The 20,261-nt window shown below is 34.4% G+C and overlaps 1 protein-coding gene across 12 annotated transcripts in view; it reads right to left on the bottom strand.

Moving 5' to 3' along the window:
* LOC114654283 (myocyte-specific enhancer factor 2C) overlaps positions 1-20,261 on the bottom strand; it is a 187,273-nt gene that overhangs the window by 146,098 nt on the left and 20,914 nt on the right. The window contains exon 1 of one of the 12 annotated variants that reach the window (XM_028804731.2): positions 4,440-4,460. The exons of the other annotated variants lie outside the window; for them this stretch is intronic. The gene's annotated coding sequence lies outside the window, so the exon portion shown is untranslated. Of the gene's footprint in view, positions 1-4,439; positions 4,461-20,261 lie in introns of those variants that run through there. 12 annotated transcript variants of the gene reach the window in all.

Genomic DNA, 20,261 nt, shown 5'->3' with positions numbered 1-20,261 from the left:
CTTGTAGCATGGTAACCGGAACTGCACATAGTACTCCAGATGTGGTCATACTAGTGCATTATATAGTTGGAGCATAATGTCCCTTTAGTTAAATTCAACAGTTTTTATGATAAAAGCTAACATTTTATATGTTCTTTTAACTGCTTCTGTGCATTTCGTAGTTGATGAAAATTTTGTATCAACATATACCCCTAAATCCTTTTCAGAGGTTGCTTCCTTTATGACAGTGTCTCACATCTTATATTTATAATTTATGTTCCTTTTGCCCACATGTAGCACTTTGTGTTTTTATACATTAAACTGCATATTCCATGTGTTCACCAAGTTCTGAAGGTTGTCCAGGCCTTTTGCTGCCTCCTCAATGTCTGCCATCCCTCCAATTTTACTGTCATAAACCCATGCAGGCTGCTATTTAGAATATTACTTTCATTTACGTAATTTTCTTGTTTATTTATTATAGTTTCTATAATTTTGCATGGTACTAAAACTAATTGTTCTGTAATTACTAGGATCCATTTTGTCTCCCTTCTTGAAGGCTGGAGTGACATTTGCAACTTTCCTATCCTCAGATACTGTAGATAGATAGATAGATAGATAGATAGATAGATAGATAGATAGATAGATAGATAGATAGATAGATAGATAGATAGATAGATAGATAGATAGATAGATAGATAGATAGATAGATAGATAGATAGATAGATACTTCTCCTTTCTGAAGTGACAGCTGAAATATGCCCAATAAGGGTTTATAGATGACATCTTTCATTTCTTTCAGTACAATTGGTTATATTCCATCAGGTCCATGGGTTTAATTGGTCTTCCACGTGTTGAGGACTTGAACCACATCTGACACTTCTGTTTTAAAATCTAAGAACTCTGTTTGTTTTTACTTCTGCATGAGGTATTCCATTTGTTTCTTCCTTTATACATAATTGTGTGAAATCTTTATTCAGTTCATTTGCTATTTCCTTCTCATTTTCAATAATTTCTCAATTCATGTCACCAAGGTTTCTTAAATTCTCTTTTATCATCTTTTTATTGGAATAGTACAAAAAAATTGCTTGTTGTTCATTTTGGCTTCTCTAGCAATTTTTATTTCGGTTTCTCTTTTGACGTTTCAAATGCATTTTTTGATCTCTTGCTGTAGATTCTGGTATTCCTCTATGTCAGAAGTGTTTGACTTTTAGGTGGTTATATAGTTTAGAGATTTATTTTTTCTGGCATCCTCCCAGCCTGGAGTTTTTGCTTTGACTCCAAGATCCAACAAGGCCACCTGATCTTAACATTTGTTTATTAAGCTGGACATTTACTTTCTAATTTTTACTGTCTAAAAAGACCTTTTATAAATAATTGTTCTTTTCTTTTTTATTTTATTTTCTGTAACTGTATTGTTCTAGCTATTATTATTGTAAAGCAAAATGGGCTACTTTCATGTATCAAAATGTGCAATATAAACATTGAATCTGTTACATCATACATCACACATAGATTTAACCATTTTCTAAACCAAACCATTTTTTCAAAGTTATTAAGAAAGAGACTATAAAATCCTTGACATTAAAATGCATAGAAAGAACAAAGTACAGAGAGTGCAGAGAGAGTACAGATTTATACAATCATATTCTGGAACAGGGCGGCATGGTGGCACAGTGGGTAGCGCTGCTGCCTCGCAGTTGGGGGACCTGGGTTCGCTTCCCGGGTCCTCCCTGTGTGGAGTTTGCATGTTCTCCCCATGTCTGCGTGGGTTTCCTCCCACAGTCCAAAGACATGCAGGTTAGGTGGATTGGCGATTCTAAATTGGCCCTAGTGTGGGTGTGTTTGTGTGTGTCCTGCGGTAGGTTGGCACCCTGCCCTGGATTGGTTCCTGCCTTGTGCCCTGGATTGGCTCCAGCAGACCCCCATGACCCTGTATTCGGATTCAGCGGGTTGGAAAATGGATGGATGGATGGATATTCTGGAACAAGACAATATCAAAAATGAGACTATTTTTTATTTTATCCAAGAGTTTCTATTATGAATGGAAATATCCCTACTGAAATAGCCTCATAATGTACCGTAGATATACAGTACAGAAAGTTTTTGAGAAAATAAAAGCAACAAAGTTGAAGTCACATTAGCCAAGCCACAGCGCAAGGGTTTCAAAGTGGTTCACTGGTTAGCAACAGTAACCTGGCCTGGTTACCGTTTGAGAACATATCCCCAAGACATACATGTAATATTAATTGGTAACTTTAAACTAATGTATTATCAGTGTGTGCACAAGTGTGCCCTGGAATGGACTGGCACTTTATCTACACTTGATTCAAGCTTGAGGAGGTTAAGAAATGATGGATGGGTTCAACAGTAAGACAGAAATAATTTGTTACTATAAATGTAAATGAATTATTTTGAGGTTTAATAGAAGAAAAAAGCTACACATTTCACAGAGTAAACAATATTCAAATAGTTGTATATTAAATTATTTTATTAAATTTACTGTATAATGTAAAAATGAATGGCAAATATCTTGTGCGTTTAAAATTCCAAAATTTGATAAATGGTCACCTGTCATCGTAACTGCATTTAAAAATGAATACTAAGTATTCTACCATCCATCCATCCATTATCCAACCCGCTATATCCTAACTACATGGTCACGGGGATCTGCTGGAGCCAATCCCAGCCAACACAGGGCGCAAGGCAGGAAACAAACACCGGGCAGGGCGCCAGCCCACCGCAGAGTATTCTACCTGTTTAGATATTTATAATATAGTACAACTAATAATGATAGTACTATAAAGAGGAAATTCCACATTTTTGTATGTGAAATAGAGGACATGCCTATTTGGAAGGCAGCAATGCTTCTTCACAAAGTTTGTTTCCCAAATCTAAATGTGGATAATTAGGTAAGAATTCATACATTTTCATTAAAATGTGACACAAGAAACTAAATCTACAGAGTAAACTCGGAGAAATATGGAATAGCTAGTAAGGTGCTGAGAAGATAGAGGTAACCACCATACCATTTCAGTGACTTAATAAAGAGTGAGCTTTATTATTACCAATATGGTAAAGAAAGCCCATTTGTGAAAGTTTCATATTTACTAGCCAGTAAGATGCACAATTTGAACAAAGTGGAAAATTACCATAGCATATGTTTGTGCAGGATTTTGCATTATGAATTTGAAAATATTCCTTTGTCAGGCATTCCTTGCTGTCTTAATTACATCTCATGTTATACTTCAAAATAATACAATGTTTTAACAATCATTATGCTGTCAGCTTCCCCAGAATCACTCTTTGTGGAAAAGAGACCTTTAGTCTTTCTGTCTGCCTGTCATATGGTGGGCACATTTGTACAGGTTTTGAATGGAATTCAGATGAAGTTTTTGAAAGTCACTACAAACGCTCCTCACATGACAATACAAAGAGACTGTCAGAGATGATAATGTTGTCAGATATTTGTCTTACTCTTGAGATTTTCGATATAGGTAAATATTCTCAAAATAGGAAAGTGTTCCATGAGTCTTTTGAGGTGTTGTTTACATTTTGTCCCCTAAGGTGTTTGTGTACAGCAGGTGTTAGCTTCAGTCATGTATCTGCCTTTGACTACATTCGACTTCTAAGAAATCTTGAAGGAGTTTTATGAGGCTTGTCTGCTTGGCAGGCTCTGGCAGAATATATCACTGCCACAACAGACAGTTTGTTTCTGCATGTTAACTTGCTTCATGAAAGTTGACACTTTTCAAAAAACTGAAATTTCTTTTGTCTTGTTTTAAGGGAGGCCAGAGTAAAATATTTTTGTTCCAGTCTTCTGAAATATGTGCCTCACAAATGCTTTAGGTTGCTGTTGTTTCCATATGTAGGTTGAGCAGATATACTTTTTCAATTCATATATTTCTAAAATATGAAGAATATCTTAAAAAGCAATAGCCTTTTCCCTCATAAAAGACAATAGCATAAAACAAAGCATAATGGTAAGTTTTCTGACTAATAAAATCTTTTAGAATTTCCCAAACACGTATTTCCATGTATTCAGACTCTAAAACACACACAGTTAAGATTATTTTAGTCTTTGAAATTAATCTGGAATTTTATAAATAAATACAGAAAATGTCTATCTATCTATCTATCTATCTATCTATCTATCTATCTATCTATCTATCTATCTATCTATCTATCTATCTATCTATCTATCTATCTATCCACACATATTGAAATTCAACCCTATTATCTTATTCTTCACTTTTATTCCCTTTATTCACAGGTTTATTGCATGTAAAGTAAAATATGGCAGCACTCACCAAAAAACGATATATTTACTGGATTTGTTATTTTTATGGTTATTGTAGTTATCATGTATTAATCAACTTAGGATGAAGTTTCTATCATAGCAATTAATTTGGGGGAACAATTTGATTAAAGCTTATAAACAAAAAACACATTATTATATTTACCATTTGCTTTTTCTCTCTGAACTTCAGCAACTTTATCTTCCAAAGACCTGTGAAAGGTTTTTTGCAATTACTCATGCATGATTTACAACTGAGAATTCTGTATTTCTGTTATACAATAAGGTGATAATGAAAGTAAGTCTGTGGAAATTTCACAGCTACTTCATTCCTTATGTTTTATACACTTACACTTTGACATCTGTTGACCTATCCAAGGTTATATCAAATGTTATTTGCTATCATCTTTCTTAACTGTCTTTCTTGTCTTCATTGACAATTCAAAGAAAAAAAACATTTTCAAGCGTAATCGTTAATGCGTAATGCTATTTTAAAAATAATTTGAATGGCATTTTAATTTACTCAGGTTTGAAGCATTTGAAACTACTAATACACCAATAACAATCTAGTAAAAGGGAAAAGAAAATTGTAAATAAAAGATTCAAATACCACAAGTTTCTACACATTATTTAGTCATTTTGTTTTTAAAACTAATAAGTTAAAATATTTCCATCACTATGCTTCTGTTTCAAGTAGGGAAATTAGACAGAGAAGATTATAAAATTATCAACCTTTTCAGAAAAAAAGAAAAAAACAAGCAATTCTGAAATAAAAAAAATTAAAACAGATAAACAAAAATAAATTTCACATTGAGGTGTGTTGTGTTGATGTTTTAGACAGAAAGACAGATAGATGGGTGATGAAGGTTTACAGTTCAGAAATGAAATGAGAGAATGCGAAGAAGGTAATAAATGCAAAAAGTAAAGAACAACTATTTGATCGATAAAGTAAGTGTAACTGAATAGAATTATTTGGACATAAAGTAAACTGCAATGCTTATTATTAATTGATAGTCAAAGATTAGGAGGTTGGCCTGGATTAAGGTGGGACAACATACATGGCAACTATAGTCAGCTGGGCTGCCAGTGCATGTTGCCAGGTGTATGCAACAATCTGTCATTTTTGAGTTTGGCAGACAGCATATCACATTTTCACAAATGGTATCTATTGACTATCAGTGGATTAACTGTGTTTAACAAAGAACACCTTTTTATATATACAGTACACACTGATGAGCCAAAACATTATGACATTATGACAGCCTGCTTAATATGCTGTTGCCCCTCCATGTGCCAGCAAATCTACTGAGGCCTGGACCCCCCAAAACCTCTGAAGGTGTCCTGTGGTATGTGGCACCAGTATGTTAGCAGCAAAACTTCTAAATTCTGTAAGCTGTAGCCTCCATGGATCGGACTTGTTGTTCCAGCACATGATACAACAAAAAAATGGGATTCATCGGACCAGGCAACCTTTTTCCATTGATCCAAGTTCCAGTTTTAATTCTGGTGTGCTGATTGTAGGCACTTTTTCAGCAATGGATATGGGTTAATATGAGCACTCTGACTGGCCTGTGACTATGCACTCCCATACACAGGAGGGTTTGATGCCCTGACACATTACTGCTGTAACTATCATTAAAATTATCTGCAACTTGTGCGACAGTTGCTCATCTTTTGTTTTGTACCAGATGGGATAACCTTTATTGACCTCTTGCATTGATGAGTCTTGGCTGCAGAATACTCTATCAGTGGTTTGTGGTTGTCTCCACTCTCAGATCACTGTCATTAGGTACTCACTATGACTGACCATGAGCACACTACAAGCTTTGCTATTTCCGAAATGTTCTGACCCAGCTGTCTGGCTATAACAAGACCTTCATCAAAATCACTCATGTCTTCTTACGTCCCCATGTCTTCTGTGTATTTGTTAAGAGATAGTCATTGTCTTTTGCTTCATATGAGAGTGTCATTATGTTTTGGTTCATCATTTGGCTCATTAACTCTAGGGAAACTTTTCATCCTAGATCTTTATCTATAATCCTTTGGAAGGCTAATGCAGAGATAGTTTACTATATGGCAAAGGTAGCATGCTTGGTATGTGTGGCAAATAATCATCTCATAGAAATCAATTTGAACCTAAGGAGAGTGTGTTCTGTTTATGGCATATTACTTATATTATTAGTGCCATGACAAAAATTAAGATGTTAAAATGAATTGGTTGGTGGGTAACAGCTGATTTAGTTTCTTTGCAAATCCTCAATATCTTTAGTAAGTTAGCTTGACTTTTTAAAATATTTGCTGTGACATAGGCTATACAGGCATCCAGTAAAAATGATTCTTCTTATTACAAACATTCAAACTCATATTTTTTCAACAATTTTTGCTTTTAATTTTATAAAGCCTAAATTCATCCACCTTCAAGCTATATACAAATAAAAATCTGTTTAGGTGCTGAGGTTAGTAATAATGGCTGAACTTACAGGTCACAGCATTGTCTATAACAAAATGGTCTGCAAATACTATATTAAAACAGCTAAAGGGTACATAGTCTACTGCTCATCTCCATATGTAATCCAAAGCACAGAGCTACAAGAAGGAAAATGACCAGGTCATATGGCAAAAAAAGACTGTAGTCCTGTCTCCTCAATGGCTGGACTATAAACCTCTTTAAGGATTACTTTCTTGTCATCAGTTATGCTTCAATGTAATATGATGTTCATGCCACCAAGCCCCGATAACCAGAACTCACGGCTCTCATTTCAAATGTTATTGTAACCTTAATTACGAATCAGGCTGCCACAGTCAAGCGAATAGATGTCTGTTTCTCATGTCCTGAGTCATTAACATTCAAAGTCTCATTTTAAAAGTACCACTTCCCTTAGATACCTATTTTTTAGAGATCCCAAGAGAAGTACTGAGGTATATGAAATACGTTTGCTTTTCTGAATATGAAGGGCAAGACATTAAAATATGCTGTGCATTGAATTTTCATAAATTAGCTAGTGTATAACCAGTCTTCAGCTCCAGTGAAGTGAATAATCAGTCCAGACCAAGGGGGTTCTCTTGTTGCCACACAGAAATCCAGCTGAAAGCTACTTGAAATGGCAGTGAGTCAAGTGTGCAAAAGCTGGAAAATAAGTCAAGGAGTACAGTTGTCTATGGGTCCTTAGTAGGAAGAGAATATACACTAATTTTTTTTTATTTCCAATTACGTATTTAGCATTGACAAGTTTGTCATCATATCACAAGTTTTGTTTCAATAATTTGTTAATGATTTCACGACGGATATAGATTAATTTTAAATTGATATCAAAGCTTTGTTTAATATATCCAATTTAAAGTGAAGGTGTTCTTTATTTAAAAGTAATATATTTTCTATGTTGCTTATCGTGACTTATTTTTCTTTTTTATAATTGATGATAATATTACATTTATACTTCACATCTATTTGTAATAATACATGAATGAACATTCTTAAAGAATGTCAAGTTTATTAAGAGAATGATAATTTTATTATGAATATGAATATTTTACAGTGACCCACAGGACTAAATACCAAACAAACACCAAGGTAATGTATTCAGTTCTAAAATAGTAGTTCATTATGACTATTACATGTGTTAAGCAACACTGAAAACAAGGCATTCTATGCATTATAGATGAACGACCATGAGCATTACATGGCATCTTTTGTTGACCGTATAGCTGCACTATAATTGTTTAACTAATGTAATGGAAAGGTAATTTATGTCTGTACTGCACAGTTGTGTAGCTCCTTTTAAAATGGTTAGCTTTGTGCTAAATGAATGGAAGTTTTGTTGTTTTGAAACTTAAAGATCATTCTTTAAAGCTAAAAAGGTGTCCTATTAATCCTATTAACATTTTCTTTTACTAAACCCCTTCCAACCATCTAATATTTAATCTGTTTAATCCACTTTAGTATTAGTGGAACCAGAGCTTATACTAGCAGTACTATATACAAGGCAGGATCCAAAGCAATTTGCAATGTGTGTGTGTGGGAAGAAAACAGATTAATCTAGAAAATACTAACAAACACCACACTGACTGGGCCAGCGTTTCAGTCTGCTGGAGCTGTTAAGCTGCAGCAATAATCACTGTGGCACTATGACAGCTTGTTCAATATACAGCTCAACAATGAATATTTTATTTTACTTGTCAATGGTTATGAATACCAACAACATTACTGGTGTTTATAGTGTCACTATTCACGTTATCTGTCTAAGACAGATAATAGAATAAAGTTGAAACTATTTGATATTTGAAATATCTTTTCAATGACAGGTAATAGCATAAATTTTATAATAATTGTGATTTGATATCTCTTGCCCTATGTGTACTTTTAGTGTTCCTCATACTCTATTTCTCAGTATTCATGTGTGTCTAAACCTCTCTTGAGTGTGTTCACGTGAATCCTGCTTCTCAGATGCTGTCATTTCAATTTCCTTTCTCGCCTCCTGTCTGCTTTTACCTACTGTGAAAACATCATTTGATTTCTTGTAAATACTTCCTGTCTTTGAAGGCGACTCTCAGCGTCCTTCCTATGCCTTGTCTTCCCTTCGTGTGCCTCAATCTCTCTTGCCTGACACTTCCTGTCGAGTGCTTTACCAATTCCAAACTGGACAATCACAATGGCAATGACCATATTACATCAAGAAAAAAATGCCATTGTTAAATTATCAATTAGAAAAATTAACAATGAGAAATTCACATGTAAAAAAATTCAAAAATGAAACAAACTAATTTCACATTTCAAAAACCATTAATTATCCCATTAGTAATATAAAAATGCCCTAAACATTTTTGCATATCCTTTTAATGCTTCATTTAGAATTAACAGAAAATGTAAATATTAAAATTACAGTTTGTCATTGGGCTTCACAGATATGTATAGTCATTTGACTATGGCTTCAAAATACTGATGAACTCATGCAAATCGATTTACTGATTGTAACTGGAATTTTTGCACTCAGTCCCAAATTGTTGTGAGAACAAAATTATTGGTGTCTAAGGGTAATCAAAATTTTCTGCATATTGGGTCCCAGGAAGTTTAATTGCTGTCCTGTTATAAGGCTTAGAATTAAAGCTTTTTTGTGATCATCTGTAGGAATGGAACATTGATCCCTCATGTTCAACCGGAAATGAAAAGACAGTCATTGCAGTGGTATCATCCTATTTCTTCTTGGAAGAAGTAGGTTAAGGTTATTCCTTCAGCAGAAAAAAGCATGGTCACTGTGTTTTTGGGGTATAAAAGTGATAATTTTGGTAGACGTGGTGAAAGTGTTAACTCAGATTTATGTATTCATAATGTTGGTAAAATCGTCCATTAATATAACAACACACAACCACTCACAACAATGGAAGAAGTCACAAAACTCAAGTGGACTGTTCTTCTCCATCTTCCCTATAGCCCCAATCTTGCTGCCTTCGATTTCTGCCTCTTAGGGGCCCTCAGTGATCCCATCCATTGGTATTGATGATGAGACTATTAAAGAAGTGTAAAACTGGCTCAAGAAGAGGATTTGTGCTCTTCGTTTCTTATTGACACCAAGTCTGTCAAAGTTATCCGAGAGTATATAGAAAAACAAGAAGTGCAGGAAATAAATGGAGTACACTCATGAGTATCTTTAAACATTTATTATAAGAAATTAGTTGTAATAAAAAAATCTTTCAAAACATTCTGGGCAACCTTCATAGATGTGTTTTCTGGTATTTAGCTGTCTATAATAGAGCTGTGAATTCAGGGCCATTTGTGGCTTAATCAGATGTAAATATTTTAAACCCATAAAAATTCAGGAAGAAAAACAGTATACCCTCCTTAACTTCTGGATATAAAACACTTACAGTTTATACACATGCAAATGACACTAATTTAACTGCTGTTGAACTTTCATATGTAAATTTAACTTAAATATGCAGATAATGACTTTTCTAAGTGTGATCTTAAGGTGTCTAAGAATTTTAAATGTTTCTTATCAAAAATATATTTGTTAACCCTGCCTGTTCATTATTTAAATATTCAGTTCAGATCCAGTAAGTGTGAAGCTCACATTCTGAACGTTTTAACATTCTTTGACTTATAAGCCTTTTGCCAAAATTTAAATAGGAAAATGGAACATGTGTTTCATTTATAATTAATTTATTATTTTAATATAAGTCAGCCATACTCAATTAAAAAACCTAAAAAATAAAACTTTATAGTTACCTGTGTGGAAGAAGCTGACACGTTAAATATCCAATTGCTTAGAGATAACACTAATCATAACTTGTCATACTTCTAGCAACACACACTAACATCACTTCTAGTGTATGTGTTTGACAATCAGCATCTGGCACCAAAGAAAACAGTCCCTGCATACTGTAAGAATTATTAAAAAATTAAAAAGTCTGAAGTTGAAATTTATCCATGCATCAATTTAGAAACTCACATAATCTAATCCAAGTACAAGGTTATTGAGGGCTGGAGTTTATTCCAGTAGTAAACGTAATGCAGAAAGCAACCCTGGATGAGACACAAGTGAAACAGAATTCACATGTAAAAAAAAAAATGTGTAAGTTTTACAAGTTGAAGTTTTGCTGCTTTTGATAAAAGAAATATAGCAGACCCATTTCCATTCAGCCATTTTATTTCTCTTCCAAATGCCCGTACTTGCTACTTTTTCTCTCTTCATTTTTAATTTTTCATTGCTTTCTTTCTTTTTAGTGAGGTTTTATTAGGATTAATTTTCTAAATGATCAGATTTATTCTTATATATAAACAACTGTAGTTAATTCATCCACAAAGCCACTCTGAATTGTAATATTGATAAGACTAAAAAGACACATTTGAAATTTAAGTAACTGTCAGGTTTGCACTCTGTTTCCTTTACCTGATTCTCTCTTAGCATTTAATCAACTTACTAATAAAATGTCTTTTTGAATGCTTTTGATTGAATACTTATTCTTAAAGTTACTATAAAAAATTCCCATTCATTTAATTGATCCCTAGTTTACATAGTGTGATAGACAGGTGCCTTGTCCAGAACTGGATCTTGTTTTGCACCCAATGCTCTGAGGACAGCCTCTACTCCCTTGTTACTCTTCATTTTAGTAAGTTTGTTCCTGAGAGGTATTGCCTGATTATGTCTACCTTTGTAGCACTTTTCATTACAACCACAAAAATAAAGCAAGCACTCACCTCGACAAATTAAGCATAAACAAGATAATCAAACATAACACAACCATCAGATAAATACATGTAAATCAAATTATATCATTAATCTTTGAGAACAGATATGGCTCCAGATAAAGCTTGCAAAAGTTCTGACAACAGATAAAAGTATAAAACACTGACAAGAAGAGAAGGTGTAATGTGAATGCTATGACCAAAGGAGCCCCATTTTTTGTTTTAATTGCCAAAAGGTGTAATATTGTAAGTGGCCACCATGTTAAGTTTGCCCATCCTTCTATGTAAATAACTGTTCAATCAGTTAAAACAACATACTGTATATGCTGTATGTGCACAGCTGTTTGAAGTGCCAATGAATCATCCTTACATGAAATTTGCACCGATAAGAATATACACAAAGTGTTCTTCTTGCGTTGTTCAGTAGCACCAGACTTGTAACACTTTTTACAAGCGGGATATTAAACTGTTAACTTGTGTCCAAGATTCCATTATGCAAGCATTTACATTACCTATCTGTCTGCACTATTGATTACATTTTAGTGACCATTAATGAGTTACATGTACAGTATATATCAGCTATGTATCCATGTGCTTATTTTTGATACCAATGCAGTTGTCTTTAATTGCTGTTGAACCATATACTGTGGTGTTGCTGTATGTTTCTGCACCAGTGGAGCTCACAACAAATAATTTTCTGTCATTTTGGAATTGAAAAATATACAAGAATGGTTCATTACTCAAAAACATCAATCTAGAAGTAGTCCTGTGGCCTGTAACAGCCATAGATGAGTGTTGGATGTAGTTTGGATATGTCTTTGCAGAACCAATTTTGTCTCTTGAACATAACCTTGATATAAGAAGAGAAAAGATTGAATAGCACAGGATATATTAAAATTATTACTGATCAGGAATACACTTTTATGGTATGAGTTTGCCTACCAGTGATTTTTAGCATGATAATGCTCTAATCCAGCGTTTCTCAACCTTTAAGTATTTGCGTCCCGAGTTTTCATAACAGTTTTAATCGCACCCCCTTAACGTTTTTTTGAAAGGAGCCCACTAATACCAATTTGTTCTTTTTTAATTAATGATATATAATAGGTGAATCTTTTATTATACCTACTTAACTTTTATCGACATTTATCTAACTCTATATTTATTTTTCTAGAATCAAAATGTAGTTTAAGTTAATTTGTTTTGGTTTCAATAGATCTATTTTTCATATTTTCGATTCTTGTTTTCTTTTTTTCACATCTTCGCGCCCCCCTAGGGGGGCCTGCCCCACAGGTTGAGAACCACTGCTCTAATCTACAAGGCAAGAAAAACTTAGCCTCCCTCTGCACTAGATCTTAATCCAGTCTAGCATCTGTGGGATGTAATTGTATGAATAATGTGGAGTACTAACGAATACACTGGGGTAGACATTGACTATTATGCCTGTACTGCATGATCTAAAAATCTGAGGCTGTTTGAGGGCAAATTGGGGGCCAGCTAGACAAGTATGCTTAATAAATAGGTTATTCAGAGTACTTTTGTAAAGAAGGCATGCCACAAGGTATGATTATCCAAGGTCAATCAGCATTCTCTGACAGTTCTACAGCAGGAATTTGCAATAATGAGACGTGCGGTATTATATTATTCTTTCATCTTTTAACACAGAGTTCTACAATACTGTTAAGTGTTTCAAAGAGAATCCATAAGGCACATGTTAGGCACTTGCATTCTCTTTTGTTGACTCAACTAACTTGATTCAAACCCTCTCACTGACATACATTTAATTCACTTTGTCACTTGAACTATAGCATGTCATGGATTTGCTGAAGCAGACCTGACTTAATAAAAAAATCATGAATTAAACTGCATTTCTGAATTAAATCAATAAAAAATGAAGAACAACTGAATAAAATGAAGTATAAGTGAAAACGTGGTGAAAATGTATTACAAAGCGATCGTATCAAAGATGAAATCTTTAAAACTCTAAATTCACAAAAGAGAACAAAGATATAAATTTGGTTGTCAGGGTGTTCTTTTATTGAGTTGGCAAGGTGATGTTGTTAGAATGAGCTAAAATAACAATTACTTTATATATTAAATGGCATGAAAGAGAGTTCTGTACCATGAAAAAAAAGTTTTATTAAAACTATTTCACTATAAACTTTATGATTTTAACAATTATTTATTTTATTTAGGCTGAGAGTTTGTTCTGACAGCCAGTAATAAAATTAGAAGGTTTGGAAATGTAACTAATAAATGAATGAAAATTAGTAATTTACATCAACTTAATTAATTTCATTCAGTTCTAAGTGGATTTCTTTTAAGAATTACTTTAGTGAGTAACTACGAAACTTTCTCACTTAGACTGTCAGTCCGGTCAATGCTGGTTCGCAGAACTGGCTTGTATTTCAGAGAATGTAATTCAGCAAGCAGGTAAATTAGCTGAGTTAACTACACTGATTTGTCTGGATGAATTCATGTTATCCACTGGAATGATTATTTAAGTATAATGAAATTGTTTTCAGGATCAGCACCTTTATCTTGTTTTGGCTTAATTCATCAAATAGTTTATCTACAACTTGAAATTCAAATGACTTACAGAATTTTGAGCTAAATGTTCAAAGTAAAGACATAAATCCAACAAGAATTAGTCTGACATATTAAAGAACAGGTAATATGTAAGTGTGAGAAAAATGAATTATGGTAGTCTAACAATTGGTTGTTCATACATTGTACAGTATATCATCATTTCATATAATATATTTAAAGAAACAACTTTGCATATTCTTCATACACGGAAAACTGCAATTAAACCTTACGGAAGAACCAGTTTTGTTACGAAGAAATCTCGGCAGTCCAAATGAGGTCATGCATTTTACACAAATAGAAAGAAAACATTGTGGAGTTGTTTGCGTGACGCAAAATTATTTATCGGAGTATTAAGACCAGATTTCAAAGCACCTGCTGAGATCTGATCCATTAGTTGATTCATCTTCTATACATCCTCATCTCTGGTGAGGTTCACTGCCAGCCAGCCAGCGTGTTTCCTGGAAGTGATAGGTACAAGGCGGGACGCCAAGGAATGAGGAGTTGAAGGATGTGAAATGCACTCATTTATACATACTGTAATCATTTACTCTATGAGAAATCCTTTCATTTCTGCAGCTGTATGTCAAAGACATTGAAGAGCCTAACAGACATTAATAACATGCATTCCCCCTCATGAACAACAATGGTGCTCACAGCTGGTTTTACACATAAGAGGATACTTAACAAAAACAAAATTCAAATGAAACAATTAGTTTAATTAATGGAAGTATCCATTTATTAAAAGTACAAAGCAACTTTGGGTAAAGAAAGTACAATTAGCTTCTGTGAAACAGCTTTAGGATGGAATATTTACAGACTAAAACAATTATAATAACTACACAGGCAGAAGTAGAAGGAAGGTTCCAATACTTGCCTAGTAATCCGAGGTCACATCATGTACTTTGGCTAGCCTAATTTGTTCTTCATATTGTAGTAAAAATAAAATACTTTCCTAGAGATGTCTGATTATTCTACTTGTCTCGGCGTTAGCCTCATTTTGTGCTGGTTGATGTAAAGTAGCCATTTTAACTTAATTCTCACATCTCTTATTTTCTTTCAGCTTAAGAAAGAAAAGCATTACAGTTTTTTTCTAATTTCAAGATGAGCTTTTAACATTCATGGTGCTTCATACAATCTGAAAGCTTCAAAATGCGAGAATTCCTGACATTTTCGTTTACTTAATAAAAACTCTCAACCACCTGTTCATCTCTTAGAGAGTTTTACTCAGACAAGAAAAATTTTTAAATTACATTTTTGTCCATTACTGCAAACTTGGTTTCTTCAATGTATATTTTCAGTTTTTAGGTGGGGAATGGAAAAGCCAATGTGTCCATTACTAATGATTAGGTGGATGTGTCATGGATGTATGCTGTTGTCAGTAAAATGTTAACCAGAATCCACTGCAATGAACTGAAACCTTGAATTCAAAATAAAACATGCTTCAAAAAGAGTTAGCTTTTCAGCAGCCAACAATTTAGTAGCACAGAAAACATGTCACTTGGTTACAATATAATATGTGTTGTATCTATTGCTGCTGCTGGCACAAAATCCACATCTGAATACTGTTAAGCATCCATGGGACCATCTGGAGAACAACATCTGCTGGTGTGCTTCAAACTCATTTAATTTGTGCCATCTGGGACACACTGAGTGCAGAGAGAGAGAAAATATGCCTAAATGCTGCACAAAAGCATAAGTTAACATAAATCGAAATACAAACGCCAGCTCCACTTTTTTGTTCTTTCTTCTGACAGTTTCCAGGGTGCTTTAGGCAAAGTGAAAATATCAAAGACCTATTCAGCCATTACCATAAGCTTTTTTATTCCATTCTGGAGGGGCCTGTTTACTGTAAGTAGGTGGACTACACCATAGAGGAGGTGTCAATACATTTCAACACAACTAACAGCCCTAAGGGGTAATTTAGAGATTAAGCAGGCCTCTGTTTCTTTTAACAGTGAAGGTGTCCCAAGAAAACCCACACAAAAATACAAGTAAGAAAATTTACAAAACCAAATGAAAAGAATCTGATCTTTTACCAGTAATAAGATGATATTAAAATGGAATTAGTAACAAATGATCACTATAAACAACACAAAAAATGCTAAACACTTATCTTTAATTGTATCTACTCATATCTGCCTTACATCCTATCTCTGTGCCACTGGACTAGGACAAATTCAGATTTTGGGGAACACAATCTAAAAATATTGCCTATTGACAATGAGTGTGATCACAACTAAACGTTATACAGAAACAGTTATAAAAGGCACAGATTTATGCTAAGGATTGTGTGGAACACGTTTCTGTACAGATTGATGTACACATTAGAAGAAGGACAAAACATCACTAGTACACACATTCCAGGATTTTGCATTACAAGCTATGAGGAAGAGATTGACAGGGATCAATCTTTTCATCTTAAGAAAATGGAGATGAAGAGCTAAAATGACAGAAGTTGGCTGGCACAATGTTTGACACTGCTGGTTCACAGCACCAGAAAATGGGTTGTAGAGTTGTCTCATTTTCCCTGTAGTTTTGGCCTTTCGGGGGTTTTTCTGGTATTCTGCCCACAACGCAGCAACACAGGTGTTAGTTTAAGTGGCATTAGTGATTACAAATATGTTCATGAGTGTGCCCAGAAATGAACTCAAAGTTCATTCTTGATTTGCTTTCCATGTTACCCCTATGATCCTGTATTGCGTAACGTTGAGAAGCATTTGTGACCCTCCCCAATGTGGCACTTACAGTATATACTGTACTGCAATATTCAGCAGTCTGCTCTTTTGTATTGGTGGCAAATTCATATCCTTTCCTTACTGGGCCTGCCCAGGCATTGACTCTTGAGGATATTTTTGAGAACCATGGGCTCTGGATATTCCATTTTCAATATAACCTCCTTCCCTTTTTCATTTTCTAATATTTACAATTTAAACCATTTTTAGGTTTAAACCTAAACCATCATTTCTACTTGCTTGCCATTTTTTGTATACTTTTTGTATTTCTCTAGCCTTTTTCTTGAAATCTGCAGCAGCTATACATTTACACAGTTCATCCAATTAAACACAATTTATTCACTCAATGTGGCAGTAAGACCTTCTTTTTACACCCTCTATATCCTAGTTTTTAAGAATACTCTTTACTTCCTTTAAAAATACCCACTCATCAGTTTATCCACGTTGGTGTCACGCCCTCATAAGTGCCATGCTATAAGTACTACTAAACACCATTACTGCGACTCTTGCTCTGTGAATGTCCCAGGCCCTTTTTTATATATATTCTAGGAACGCCCCCTAGTATCTGCGTACTGGTCTTCACCCTCATGTCTACCATTCTATCCATCACCATCCCTCTCCTGTTTCAAATATTCAAACAATCGCACCTCTCTACACTCTCTTTCCCTTACTTCCACCCAGTGGATGTTGGTCTCTGTGGGTATGATTGCTGCACAGATAACTCTACAACTCTTGCTGGAAATCTAATGACTTTTTTCCCTCTTTATCTCTTCCCTCTTGTTCTTCTTGAACTTTCACTTGAGAGGATCAATAGATCATTAAGTACAACATTTAAAAGTGTCAGTCTGTGGTGTGGAAGGTCTTGTGTTGTATGGCAAGTGATATTTGCAACTTATCCATAATTAATTTCAGAGCCTTCAGGGTTTGCTGTATAGGTTGCACCTCTCCATTGCCAGCCTTGGGCATTATTAGTCATATATTCCTGTTACTTTCCTCTATGGGGCTGAGTCAGAGTTTGGATGATTGTGGTATTTATCTTATTGTGTGTTTTTTTTTCTTTATGCCTATTATTATTATGCAATACACTTTGAACACTTCTGTTTAGCCTGTGTACTTTTAATTTCATAGATTTATGTTTTTATTAATCATCAGATGATGTATGTTAAACAGTTATTTAGTCATATATAAATTCTGGTGCAGATGTCTTTCTGGAATATAATATATGATTTATTTATTGCTGTAATTTGCTGTCCTGGCATGTCCAGTTTTGATAATTGCTGGAATTATTTGATTATATTTATTTGTGTATATCATTATGATACATTTTAAAAATGTTGCTAAGATTATTAGATTGAAACAGAATATTAAAAGGAATATAATTTGATGTTCATTCAGTGGATTTATAAAGTATTTAGATCCCTTCACTTACTGCAGAATTTATTTTTTTGTAGATCTAATTGCAAATTAATAAATTTGTCATTTTTACTCATCAATCTAAAATCAGTAACCCATAATGGTAAAGAGAAAACATGTTTCCAGAAAGGTTTCCAAATGTATTAAAAATCAAAAACTGAAATTTCTCATTTATTCAGAGTATTCAGACACCTTTAAATTATAGATTGCTTTAATTATCCTTGAGATGTGTCTGTAACTTGACTGTAGTTCACCTGTGGCAAACACATTTGATTGGACATCATTTAAAAAGGCACACATCTTGGTATGTAAGGTCCAACAATTCACACTGCATTTCTGGACAAAAACCAAGCCATGAATTCCAAAGAACTCTCTGTAGACCTCTTGGATCAAATTGTGGTGAGGCATAGATCAGGGCTAGGGTATAAAACCGTTTCAAAAACTTTGAGTGTTCCCAGGAGCACAGTGGTGTCAGTAATTGTGAAATGGAAGAAGTTTGGAACCACCAGGACTCTTCCTAAAGTTCCACCCAGTCAAACAGAGTAACAGGGCAAGAAGAACCTTAGTCAGGAAGGTGACCAAGAACCCAATGGTCCTTTTAACAGAGCTTCAGAAGTTGTCTGCTGAGCTGGGAAAACCTGTCAGAAGACAGACCACTCAGTTGTACTGTATCAGTCAGGTGTTTATTTTAGAGTGAGTAGACAGAAGTCACTTTTAAATAAAAGGCCAATGATAGTTTAAAGGAAGCTCAGAGCGTGAGAAAAAGGATTCTCTGGTCTGATGAGACAAAACAACTCTTTAGGCAGATGTCAAAGCATTATGTCTGGCAAAGATCAAGTAGTGGTATTCACCTGTCTAATACAATCCCTATGGTAAAACATGGTGGTGGCAGCATCATGCTATGAGAGTGCTTCTCAGTAGCAGGAACAGGGAGAGTTGAGGGAAGAATGAGTGCAGCCAAATACAGAGAGGACCTTGAAGAAAACCTGCTCCAGAGTGTACACAACCTCAGACTGAGGTGATAGGTCATTTTTCAGCACAGCAATGACCCAAAGTATACAGCCAAGACAACACTGGAGTGGCTTGGGTACAAGTCTCTGATTGACACAGCCAAAGTCTATATTTAAACCCGACAAAACGTCTCTTAAGAGAACTGAAGATGACAGTTTAAAGATGCTTCCCATCCAATCTAATGGAGCTTGAGAGGATCTACAAGGAAGAAGGGATAAACTGCCCAAATCCAGATGTTCAAAGCTTGTAGAGACTTACCAGAGAAGACTCAAAGCTGTAATTGCTGCCAAAGGAACTTCCTTAAAGTACTGAATACTTCTATGAATGAGAATTCTCAGTTTTTGGTTTTTAGTTATTGAGTGTAGATTGATGTGCAAAAATATAAACTTTATCCATATAAAATTACATTTGCAACACAATAAATTGTGCAGAAACAGTAGGGTTCTGAATACTTTCTGAATCCACTATAGATATTTAAAGTTCAATATGTAAAGCAGAGAGAGTTAAAGAAAATCAGAAAAGCCCTGCAATGAACATGCACCGTGTCCAGAGCCGTTTCCTAATTTGTAATGCCAGAATAGGCTCCAGTCCCCAGCAACTCTGAATTGTATTAGGAAGGTTTATATTATGTTGTAACATTAAATAAATAAAGCCTGCTATCTCCATATTCAAATTTTTTATATACAATAATGGTTTCAGCATGTACGCATACATTCACACAACTTACAGCAGGGACTAACAACATGAAAGGGTATGAAAAAGCTAATTTTCTGGCCAGCACTACATATCATTCCAGATCAAAACAGACTGTTTAGAATAGTGGCTAAATGCACAAATGGGAAATCAATGAATGGCAATAACTGCCATGGAAAATCCCAATAAATATTTGTAGCATAGAATTTATGAACTTTTTCAATGATAAAATAGATAATATTTCATAGTATAGTATAGTATAGTATAGTATAGTATAGTATAGTAATCAGAGAAGAATAGTATTGCAGTGTCAATCCTTAGTGGTCTATGTGAAAATTGATTTTATAATTTCAGCATAGCAAACCAGGAA

This window comes from Erpetoichthys calabaricus, chromosome 7 (genome assembly GCF_900747795.2).
Source record: "Erpetoichthys calabaricus chromosome 7, fErpCal1.3, whole genome shotgun sequence".
Taxonomy (NCBI): Eukaryota; Metazoa; Chordata; class Cladistia; order Polypteriformes; family Polypteridae; genus Erpetoichthys; species Erpetoichthys calabaricus.
This window is presented reverse-complemented; position numbering and strand designations above follow the sequence as displayed.